We start from the raw sequence: 11,772 nt of genomic DNA on the forward strand, positions 1-11,772 counted from the left end.
AAGCAATAAGTTCAAAGTAAAGGCATCGAAGCAACACAAAGGAAGATATAAGTTTCAGCGGTTGCTTTTCAACTTGTAACATGCATATCTCATGGATAATTGTCAACACAAAGTAATATGATGAATGCAAATATGCAAGTATGTAAGAATCAATGCACAGTTGACACAAGTGTTTGCTTCTAAGATGGAAGGAAGTAGGTAAACTGACTCAACATAAAGTAAAAGAATGGCCCTTCAAAGAGGAAAGCATCGATTGCTATATTTGTGCTAGAGCTTTGGTTTTGAAAACATAAAGAGAGCATAAAAGTAAAGTTTTGAGAGGTGTTTGTTGTTGTCAACGAATGGTAGTGGGCACTCTAACCCCCTTGCCAGACAAACCTTCAAAGAGCGGCTCCCATGAATTATTTTTATTTTTGGGCGGCACTCCTTCCAACCTTTCTTTCACAAACCATGGCTAACCGAATCCTCGGGCGCCTGCCAACAATTTCATACCATGAAGGAGTGCCCTTTTATTTTAGTTTTATTATGATGACACTCCTCCCCACCTTTGCTTACACAAGCCATGGCTAACCGAATCCTTCGGGTGCCGTCCAACAATCACATACCATGGAGGAGTGTCTATTTTTGTTAATTAATTTGGGACTGGGAATCCCATTGCCAGCTCTTTTTGCAAAATTATTGGATAAGCGGATGAAGCCACTAGTCCATTGGTGAAAGTTGCCCAACGAGATTGAAAGATAAACACCACATACTTCCTCATGAGCTATAAAACATTAACACAAATTGAAAAGCATTTTGAATTGTTTAAAGGTAGCACTCAAGCAATTTACTTTGGAATGACAGGAAATACCACATAGTAGGTAGGTATGGTGGACACAAATGGCATAGTTTTTGGCTCAAGGTTTTGGATGGATGAGAAGTATTCCCTCTCAGTACAAGGCTTTGGGCTAGCAAGGTTATTTGAAGCAAACACAAGTATGAACCGGTATAGCAAAACTTACATAAGAACATATTGCAAGCATTATAATACTCTACACTGTCTTCCTTGTTGCTCAAACACTTTTACCAGAAAATATCTAGACCTTAAGAGAGATCAATTATGCAAACCAATTTTAACAAGCTCTACAGTAGTTCTCCACTAATAGGTTTAAACTACATGAAAAAAACTTAATCATGATCTACTTGAGAGCTCAAAACAATTGCCAAGTGTCAAATTATCCAAGACATGATGAGGCATTTTCTGTTTTCAACCAAATATAAATAAGTGCAATAGCTTCCAACTTTTATCATTGAACATTAAAAGTAAAACGAAGAACACGAGTGTTCATATGAAAAAGCGGAGCGTGTATCTCTCCCACACAAGGATTTCTAGGATCCGAATTTATTCAACCATAAACAAAAATAAAAGCACACAGACGTTCCAAGTAAAGCACATAAGATGTGACCGAATAAAAATATAGTTTCAATAGAAGAAACCTGATAAGTTGATGAAGAAGGGGATGCCCTGGGCATCCCCAAGCTTAGACGCTTGAGTCTTCTTGAAATATGCAGGGATGAACCACGGGGGCATCCCCAAGCTTAGACTTTTCACTCTTCTTGATCATATATCATCCTCCTCTCTTGACCCTTGAAAACTTCCTTCACACCAAACTTCTCATAAACTTCATTAGAGGGGTTAGTACTCAAAAAATTTGAATCCACCTTGGTCCTGTAGTGGCACATTGGAAGAACTCAATAAAACATTAGCTACAGCCCTCTACGTCTAGAAAACCTCGCTTAAAGTCCACAAGAGACCATACAAAAAACAGAGACAGAATCTGCCAAAACAGAACAGCTAGTAAAGACGAATTTTAATAAAATACTTCCGTTGCTCAAATCAGAAAACTCAAAACTAACGAAAGTTGCGTACATATCTGGGGAACACGCACGTAAATTGGCTTAATTTTCTGAGTTACCTACAGAGAAAACAGCCCAGATTCGTGACAGATAGAAATCTGTTTCTGCGCAGAAATCCAAATCTAGTATCAACCTTCGATTAGAGGCTTCACTTGGCTCAACAAAACACAAAACTAAGATAATGAGAGGTTGCTACAGTAGTAAACAACTTCCAAGACACAAATATAAAACAAAGTACTGTAGCAAAATAACACATGGGTTATCTCCTAAGAAGTTCTTTCTTTACAGCCATTAAGATGGGCTCAGCAGTTTTAATGATGCACTCGCAAGAAATAGTATTCGAAGCAAAAGAGAGCATCAAGAGGCAAATCCAAAACAAGTTTAAGCCTAACATGCTTCCTATGCATATGAATCTTGTACACAAATAAATTCATGAAGAACAAAGTGACAAGCATAAGAAGATAAAACAAGAATAACTTCAAAAATTTCAGCATATAGAGAGGTGTATTAATACCATGAAAATTTCTACAACCATATTTTCCTCTCTCATAATAATTTTCAGTAGCTTCATGAACAAACTCAACAATATAGCTATCACATGCAGCATACTTTTCATGATTTCCAAACACATAATTTTTATCAAGTTCAAGAATAGTGGAATTAAAACTTTCAAACTTACTTTTATTAATAATATAACAAGGTAGTTGATCAATCTCAATAGATATGGGACTCATAGAATAAGTCAAGAACTCTCCAATCCCATTTTCATTAGTAGTACAATTAATATTATCAAGTAACATAGGACCATCATCTAGAGCTTTATCATAAACATTTTCCAAGCAAAATTCTTTAGTACCATGCATTTCGACATCAGGCACAAACAAAGCATTATCATAAGATTTATCAAAATAGCATGGATTATCATAAATAACAGTAGCATAATCATTCTCACAAGTATTACTCATAGGTACTATTTCAAGAGAATCCACAGGAACATAACATTCAACCTCTTCCGGTAAGGATGGAGGACAATCAAATAATGTAAGAGATAAAGAGTTACTCTCATTAGAAGGTTGGCATGGGTAGCTAATCCGTTCTTCCTCCTTTTGTTCGTCGCTCTCCTCTTCTTTTTCATCCAATGAGCTTTCAGGTTCATCAATTTCCTCCTCTTTTTCATCCAATGAGCTTTCAGGTTCATCAATTTCTTCTTCCACCGGTTCCTGCAAATTGTGAGTGCATTCTTGTGCATTAATGTGTCTCTCTTTATAATCAAGGATATAAGGATTCCTACTCGTAGCATTCTATGCAAGAATTAAGGATAGTAGAGACATAATCTTTAAGGCCCTTACAAACAACACAAGTTTCATAGTTCTCAACCATGAAGGATTCTATCTCGGAGGCTCCCATAAATAAGACAAATTGTTCTACCTCTTCGAACCCATAATGAATATAGCAATTCCGATTATAGTTCTTAATTAAAAATTCCTCACTAAAGCCACATTGAAATTTAAGATGTTTAGTATCCTGTTGAGAGCAACAGTTTATATTATGGCGTTCAAGCAAGATTTCAGCAATTGTATTCAATTTTTCTATCATAGCACTCATTATTTTACCAGCTCTTGATTCTCTATAATTATTATAACATTCTATAAGCTCCAAGTAGGTTGTTGGTTCTCCCATAACAGCAGTTTTTAATTTTTAGATTTTTCAAATTTTTATGGATTTTTGGGTATATGAGGAAAATAAAACAAGACAAAAAGTAACTAGGCAAAAGTAAACTAAGCGAAATAATACTAGACAGAAATAAACTAAACACAAATAAACTAGATAAAAGTAAACTAAGCAAAACAAAATAAAATAAAATAGAGAGAGAGGTGGAGTGTACTCCCCAGGTGAACTTATGAGTAGAGCTATGCCTCCTCGGCAACGGCGCCGTGAAAATAGTCTTGATGACCCACAAGTATAGGGGATCGCAACAGTCTTCGAGGGAAGTAAAACCCAAATTTATTGATTCGACACAAGGGGAGGTAAAGAATACATATAAGCCTTAACAACTGAGTTGTCAATTCAGCTGCACCTGGAAAAGCACTAGCAACAGGGGTGATGTGAAAGTAGCAGTGATATGAGAGCAATAGTAACAGTAACACAGCAGCAGTAGTAGTAATATGAGAGCAATGGCACCAGGAAACAGTTGACATGTAGAACGAGTATATGATGATGAAAGATGGACCGGGGTTCCCAGCTATCTACACTAGTGGCAACTCTCCAATAACAAGTGTTGGGTGAACAAATTACGATCGGGCAATTGATAGGATTGAAATAGCATTAAGACAGAATATCAAGATCATTAATCATGTAGGCATGTTTCCCAATAATAGTCGTACGTGCTCGCAATGAGAAACTTGTACAACATCTTTTGTCCTACCAGCCGCTGGCAGCCGGGCCTCAAGGGAAACTACTGGATATTAAGGTACTCCTTTTAATAGAGTACCGGAGCAAAGCATTAACACTCCGTGAAAACATGTGATCCTCACATCACTACCATCCCCTCCGGTTGTCCCGATTTCTGTCACTTCGGGGCCTTTGGTTCCGGACGAGTGACATGTGCATACAACTTGTAGATACAATCTAAGCAATAAGTATAGAGCTCAAATCTAAGATCATGCCACTCGGGCCCTAGTGACAAGCATTAAACACAACAAGATTGCAGCAACAATAACTTCATAAACTTTGTAGATAGACAATCATAACATAACAATCCATCGGATCCCGACAAACACAACACCAATTACATCAGATGAATCTCAATCATGTAAGGCAGCTCATGAGATCATTGTATTGAAGTACATGGGAGAGATGATACCAACTAGCTACAGCTAGAACCCGTAGTCCATGAGGGAACTACTCACGGAGCATGATGGAGGCGATGGCGTTGATGGAGATGGCTTCCGGGGGCACTTCCCCGTCCCGGCAGGGTGCCGGAACGAGACTTCGTCCCCCGAATTGGAGTTTTGCGATGGTGGCGGCGCCCCGGAGTCTTTCCGGAGTTTCGTCAAAAGTTACGGTGTTTTTAGGTCGAAAGGGATTTTATAGGCGAAGAGGCGGCGCGCGGGGGCACTGGGGCTCCCCACCACAGGCCGGCGCGGGCCCGTGCCGAGCCGCGCCGCCCTATGGTGTGGTGGCCCTCCGGCCCCTCTCCGACTCTTCTTCGGTGTTCGGAGCCTTCCGGGAAAAATAGGAGGTTTGGTCTTCGTTTCGTCGAATTCCGAGAATATTGCCCGAACAGCCTTTCTGGAACCAAAAACGGCAGTAAAACAGGAACCGGCACTGTGGCATCTTGTTAATAGGTTAGTTCCGGAAAACGCATAAAATCATCATAAAGTGCAAGCAAAACATGTAAGTATTGTCATAAAACAAGCATGGAACAACAGAAATTATGGATACGTTGGAGACGTATCAGTTGCCACCCAGGGTTAAAGAGATTATTATGTCGTCCATGTTTTAGATAGCTTCCAGTGCAACCACAATACATTATGGGCTCTGTCTTAGCTAAGTACTTAGTGGGAAACCTCGCCTAGGGTACCGCCAGTGGGTGGAGTTTCAGGGTACGGGCGGATCCGGTAGGTAGAGGGGCTACTAAAGAAAAGCTTCGTAGTAACCTCGTCCTGGCCTTAATGAAGATGAAGAATTTTGCCAAAAAGGCTTGGTTGCGAATTGTGGGTAAAGAGCGCAACCTCTTGATGTCTACGGGTGCTTCTATTCTTGTAGACAGTGTTGGGCCTCCAAGAGCAGAGATTTGTAGAACAGCAGCAAGTTTCCCTTAAGTGGATCACCCAAGGTTTATCGAACTCAGGGAGGAAGAGGTCAAAGATATCCCTCTCATGCAACCCTGCAACCACAAAGCAAGAAGTCTCTTGTGTCCCCAACACACCTAATAGGTGTACTAGTTCGGCGAAGAGATAGTGAAATACAAGTGGTATGAATAAGTATGAGCAGTAGCAACGGTGCCAGAAAATAGCTTGCTGGCGTGTAGTTGATGGTGGTAATATTGCAGCAAAGTAGTAACGCAAGAAAACAAGTAAACAAGCAGTGATAGCAGTATTTAGGAACAAGGCCTAGGGATTAGACTTTCACTAGTGGACACTCTCAACATTGATCACATAACAGAATAGATAAATGCATACACTACACTCTTGTTGGATGATGAACACATTGCGTAGGATTACACGAACCCTCAATGCCGGAGTTAACAAGCTCCACAATTCAATGTTCATATTTAAATAACCTTAGAGTGCATGAAAGATCAATTCGACTAAACCAAGTACTAGCATAGCATGCACACTCGTCACCTTCATGCTATGTAGGAGGAATAATACACATCAATACTATCATAGCAATAGTTAACTTCATAATCTACAAGAGATCATAATCATAGCATAAACCAAGTACTAACACGGGTGCACACACTCGTCACCATTACACCGTGCAGGAGGAATAAAACTACTTTAATAACATTGCTAGAGTAGCACATAGATAAATTGTGATACAAAATACATTGCAATCATAAAGAGATATAAATAAGCACTTCACTATGCTCTTCATAACAGTGAATAAGTATTCTGTGAAATATAGCCTAAGAGACCCACACGGTGCACACACTGTCACCTTTACACACGTGGGACAAGGAGTCTCCGGAGATCACATGAGTAAAACTCACTTGACTAGCATAATGACATCTAGATTACAAGCATCATCATATGAATCTCAATCATGTAAGGCAGCTCATGAGATTATTGTATTGAAGTACATAGGAGAGAGATTAACCACATAGCTACCGGTACATCCCCGAGCCTCGATGGAGAACTACTCCCTCCTCATGGGAGACAGCAGCGTTGATGAAGATGGCGGTGGTGTAGATGGAGGAGCCTTCCGGGGGCACTTCCCCGTCCCGCGGCGTGCCGGAACGAGACTCCCGTCCCCGGCATCTTGGCTTCGCGATGGCGGCGGCTCCGGAAGGTTTCTCGTATCGTGGTTCTTCGCCTCGAGGGTTTCGCGACGGAGGCTTTAAGTAGGCGGAAGGGCAACGTGGGGGGCCACACGAGGGGCCCACACTATAGGTCGGCGCGGCCAGGGCTTGGGCCACGCCGCCCTATGGTTTGGCCACCTCGTGGCTCCACTTCGACTCCTCTTCGGTCTTCTGGAAGCTTCGTGGCAAAATAGGACCCTGGGTTTTGATTTCGTCCAATTCCGAGAATATTTCGTTACTAGGATTTCTGAAACCAAAAACAGCGGAAAACAACAACTGGCTCTTCGGCATCTTGTTAATAGGTTAGTTCCAAAAAATGCACGAATATGACATAAAGTGTGCATAAAACATGTAGGTATCATCAATAATATGGCATAGAACATAAGAAATTATCGATACGTCGGAGACGTATCAAGCATCCCCAAGCTTAGTTCTCGCTCGTCCCGAGCGGGTAAAACGATAACAAAGATAATTTCTGAAGTGACATGCCAACATAACCTTGATCATACTATTTGTAAACATATGTAATGAATGCAGCGATCAAAACAATGGTAATGACATGAGTAAACAAGTGAATCATAAAGCAAAGACTTTTCATGAATAGTACTTCAAGACAAGCATCAATAAGTCTTGCATAAGAGTTAACTCATAAAGCAATAAATCAAAGTAAAGGTATTGAAGCAACACAAAGGAAGACTAAGTTTCAGCGGTTGCTTTCAACTTGTAACATGTATATCTCATGGATAATTGTCAACATAGAGTAATATAACAAATGCAATATGCAAGTATGTAGGAATCAATGCATAGTTCACACAAGTGTTTGCTTCTTGAGGTGGAGAGAAATAGGTGAACTGACTCAACATAAAAGTAAAAAGAATGGTCCTTCAAAGAGGAAAGCATCGATTGCTATATTTGTGCTAGAGCTTTTATTTTGAAAACATGAAACAATTTTGTCAACGGTAGTAATAAAGCATATGAGTTATGTAAATTATATCTTACAAGTTGCAAGTCTCATGCATAGTATACTAATAGTGCCCGCACCTTGTCCTAATTAGCTTGGACTACCGGATCATTGCAATACACATGTTTTAGCCAAGTGTCACAATGGGGTACCTCCATGCCGCCTGTACAAAGGTCTAAGGAGAAAGCTCGCATTTTGGATTTCTCGCTTTTGATTATTCTCAACTTAGACATCCATACCGGGACAACATGGACAACAGATAATGGACTCCTCTTTAATGCATAAGCATGTGACAACAATTATTATTCTCATATGAGATTGAGGATATATGTCCAAAACTCGAAACTTCCACCATGAATCATGGCTTTAGTTAGCGGCCCAATGTTCTTCTCTAACAATATGCATGCTCCAACCATTAAGGTGGTAGATCTCTCTTACTTCGGACAAGACGGACATGCATAGCAACTCACATGATATTCAACAAAGAGTAGTTGATGGCGTCCCCGTAAGCATGGTTATCGCACAACAAGCAACTTAATAAGAGATAAAGTGCATAAGTACATATTCAATACCACAATAGTTTTTAAGCTATTTGTCCCATGAGCTATATATTGCAAAGGTGAATGATGGAATTTTAAAGGTAGCACTCAAGCAATTTACTTTGGAATGGCGGATAAATACCATGTAGTAGGTAGGTATGGTGGACACAAATGGCATAGTGGTTGGCTCAAGGATTTTGGATGCATGAGAAGTATTCCCTCTCGATACAATGTTTAGGCTAGCAAGGTTATTTGAAACAAACACAAGGATGGACGGTGCAGCAAAACTCACATAAAAGACATATTGTAAACATTATAAGAATCTACACCGTCTTCCTTGTTGTTCAAAACTCAATACTAGATGTTATCTAGACTCTAGAGAAACCAAATATGCAAACCAAATTAGCAAGCTCTAAGTGTTTCTTCATTAATGGGTGCAAAGTATATGATGCAAGAGCTTAAACATGAGCACAACAATTGCCAAGTATCAAATTATCCAAGACATTTTAGAGTTACTACATGTAGCATTTTCCAATTCCAACCATATAACAATTTAACGAAGAAGAAACTTCGCCATGAATACTATGAGTAGAGCATAAGGACATACTTGTCCATATGCTACAGCGGAGCGTGTCTCTCTCCCACACAAGAATTTATTCAAACAAAAACAAAAACAAGAAATATACAGACGCTCCAAGTAGAGTACATAAGATGTGACCGAATAAAAATATAGTTTCAAGAGAAGGAACCTGATAATTTGTCGATGAAGAAGGGGATGCCTTGGGCATCCCCAAGCTTAGACGCTTGAGTCTTCTTAGAATATGCAGGGGTGAACCACCGGGGCATCCCCAAGCTTAGAGCTTTCACTCTCCTTGATCATATTGCATCATACTCCTCTCTTGATCCTTGAAAACTTCCTCCACACCAAACTCGAAACAACTCATTAGAGGGTTAGTGCACAAGTAAAAATTAACATGTTCAGAGGTGACACAATCATTCTTAACACTTCTGGACATTGCATAAAGCTACTGGACATTAATGGATCAAAGAAATTCATCCAACATAGCAAAAGAGGCAATGCGAAATAAAAAGCAGAATCTGTCAAAACAGAACAGTCCGTAAAGATAGATTTTATTAGGGCACCAGACTTGCTCAAATGAAAATGCCCAAATTTAATGAAAGTTGCGTACATATCTGAGGATCACTCACGTAAATTGGCTTAATTTTCTGAGTTTCCTACAGAGAATTAGACCCAGATTCGTGACAGCAAAGAAATCTGTTTCTGTGCAGTAATCCAAATCTAGTATCAACCTTGCTATCAACGACTTTACTTGGCACAACACAACACAAAACTAAGATAAGGAGAGGTTGCTACAGTAGTAAACAACTTCCAAGACTCAAATATAAAACAAAGTACTGTAGCAAAATAACACATGGGTTATCTCCCAAGAAGTTCTTTCTTTATAGCCATTAAGATGGGCTCAACAGCTTTTATGATGCACTCGCAAGAAATAGTAGTTGAAGCAAAAGAGAGCATCAAGAGGCAAATTCAAAACAAATTTAAGTCTAACATACTTCCTATGCATAGGAATCTTGTAAATAAACAAGTTCATGAAGAGCAAAGTAACAAGCATAGGAAGATAAAACAAGTGTAGCTTCAAAAATTTCAGCACATAGAGAGGCATTTTAGTAACATGAAAATTTCTACAACCATATTTTCCTCTCTCATAATAACTTTCAGTAGCATCATGAGCAAACTCAACAATATAACTATCACATAAAGCATTCTTATCATGAGTCTCATGCATAAAATTATTACTCTCCACATAGGCATAGTCAATTTTATTAGTAATAGTGGGAGCAAATTCAACAAAGTAGCTATCATTATTATTCTCATCATCAAATATAGGAGGCATGTTGTAATCATAATCAAATTTATCCTCCATAACAGGCGGTAACAAAAGACTACTATCATTATAATCATCATATATGGGAGGCAAAGTATCATCAAAGTAAATTTTCTCATCAATGCTTGGGGACTAAAAAGATCATGAAAACCAGCTTCCCCAAGCTTAGAACTTTCTATATCATTATCAACAATGGTGTTCAAAGCGTTCATACTAATATTACTACCAACATGCAAATAAGATTCCATAGGTTTTTTAATTTTCGCATCAAACCATCCATGTCTTAAATCAGGAAATAGAATAAGAAGCTCATTGTTGTTCATTATGCCAAACTAGTGTAAACAAGAAACAAAAAGATGCAATTGCAGGATCTAAAGGAAATAGCTTCGAGTACTTACAACGGCGAAAATAGCTTAGTAGCCGAGATCCGGAGAATGAGTACCTTTTACCTTTCCTCCCCGGCAACGGCGCCAGAAAAGTGCTTGATGTCTACGGGTGCTTCTATTCTTGTAGACAGTGTTGGGCCTCCAAGAGCAGAGGTTTGTAGAACAGCAGCAAGTTTCCCTTAAATGGATCACCCAAGGTTTATCGAACTCGGGGAGGAAGAGGTCAAAGATATCCCTCTCATGCAACCCCGCAACCACAAAGCAAGAAGTCTCTTGTGTCCCCAACACACCTAATAGGTGTACTAGTTCGGCGAAGAGATAGTGAAATACAGGTGGTATGAATAAGTATGAGCAGTAGCAACGGTGCCGTGAAAATAGCTTGTCAGGCGTGTAGTTGATGGTGGTAGTATTGCAGCAGATAGTAACGCATAGAAACAAGAAACAAGCAGCGATAGCAGTATTTAGGAACAAGGCCTAGGGATTAGACTTTCACTAGTGAACACTCTCAACATTGATCACATAACAGAATAGATAAATGCATACTCTACACTCTTGTTGGATGATGAACACATTGCGTAGGATTACACGAACCCTCAATGCCGGAGTTAACAAGCTCCACAATTCAATGTTCGTATTTAAATAACCTTAGAGTGCATGAAAGATCAATTCGACTAAACCAAGTACTAGCATAGCATGCACACTGTCACCTTCATGCTATGTAGGAGGAATAATACACATCAATACTATCATAGCAATAGTTAACTTCATAATCTACAAGAGATCATAATCATAGCATAAACCAAGTACTAACACGGATGCACACACCGTCACCATTACACCGTGCAGGAGGAATAAAACTACTTTAATAACATTGCTAGAGTAGCACATAGATAAATTGTGATACAAAATACATTGCAATCATAAAGAGATATAAATAAGCACTTCACTATGCTCTTCATAACAGTGAATAAGTATTCTGTGAAATATAGCCTAAGAGACCCACACGGTGCACACACTCGTCACCTTTACACACGTGGGACAAGGAGTCTCCGGAGAT

This window comes from Lolium rigidum, chromosome 3, assembly GCF_022539505.1.
Source record: "Lolium rigidum isolate FL_2022 chromosome 3, APGP_CSIRO_Lrig_0.1, whole genome shotgun sequence".
NCBI classification, from domain to species: Eukaryota; Viridiplantae; Streptophyta; class Magnoliopsida; order Poales; family Poaceae; genus Lolium; species Lolium rigidum.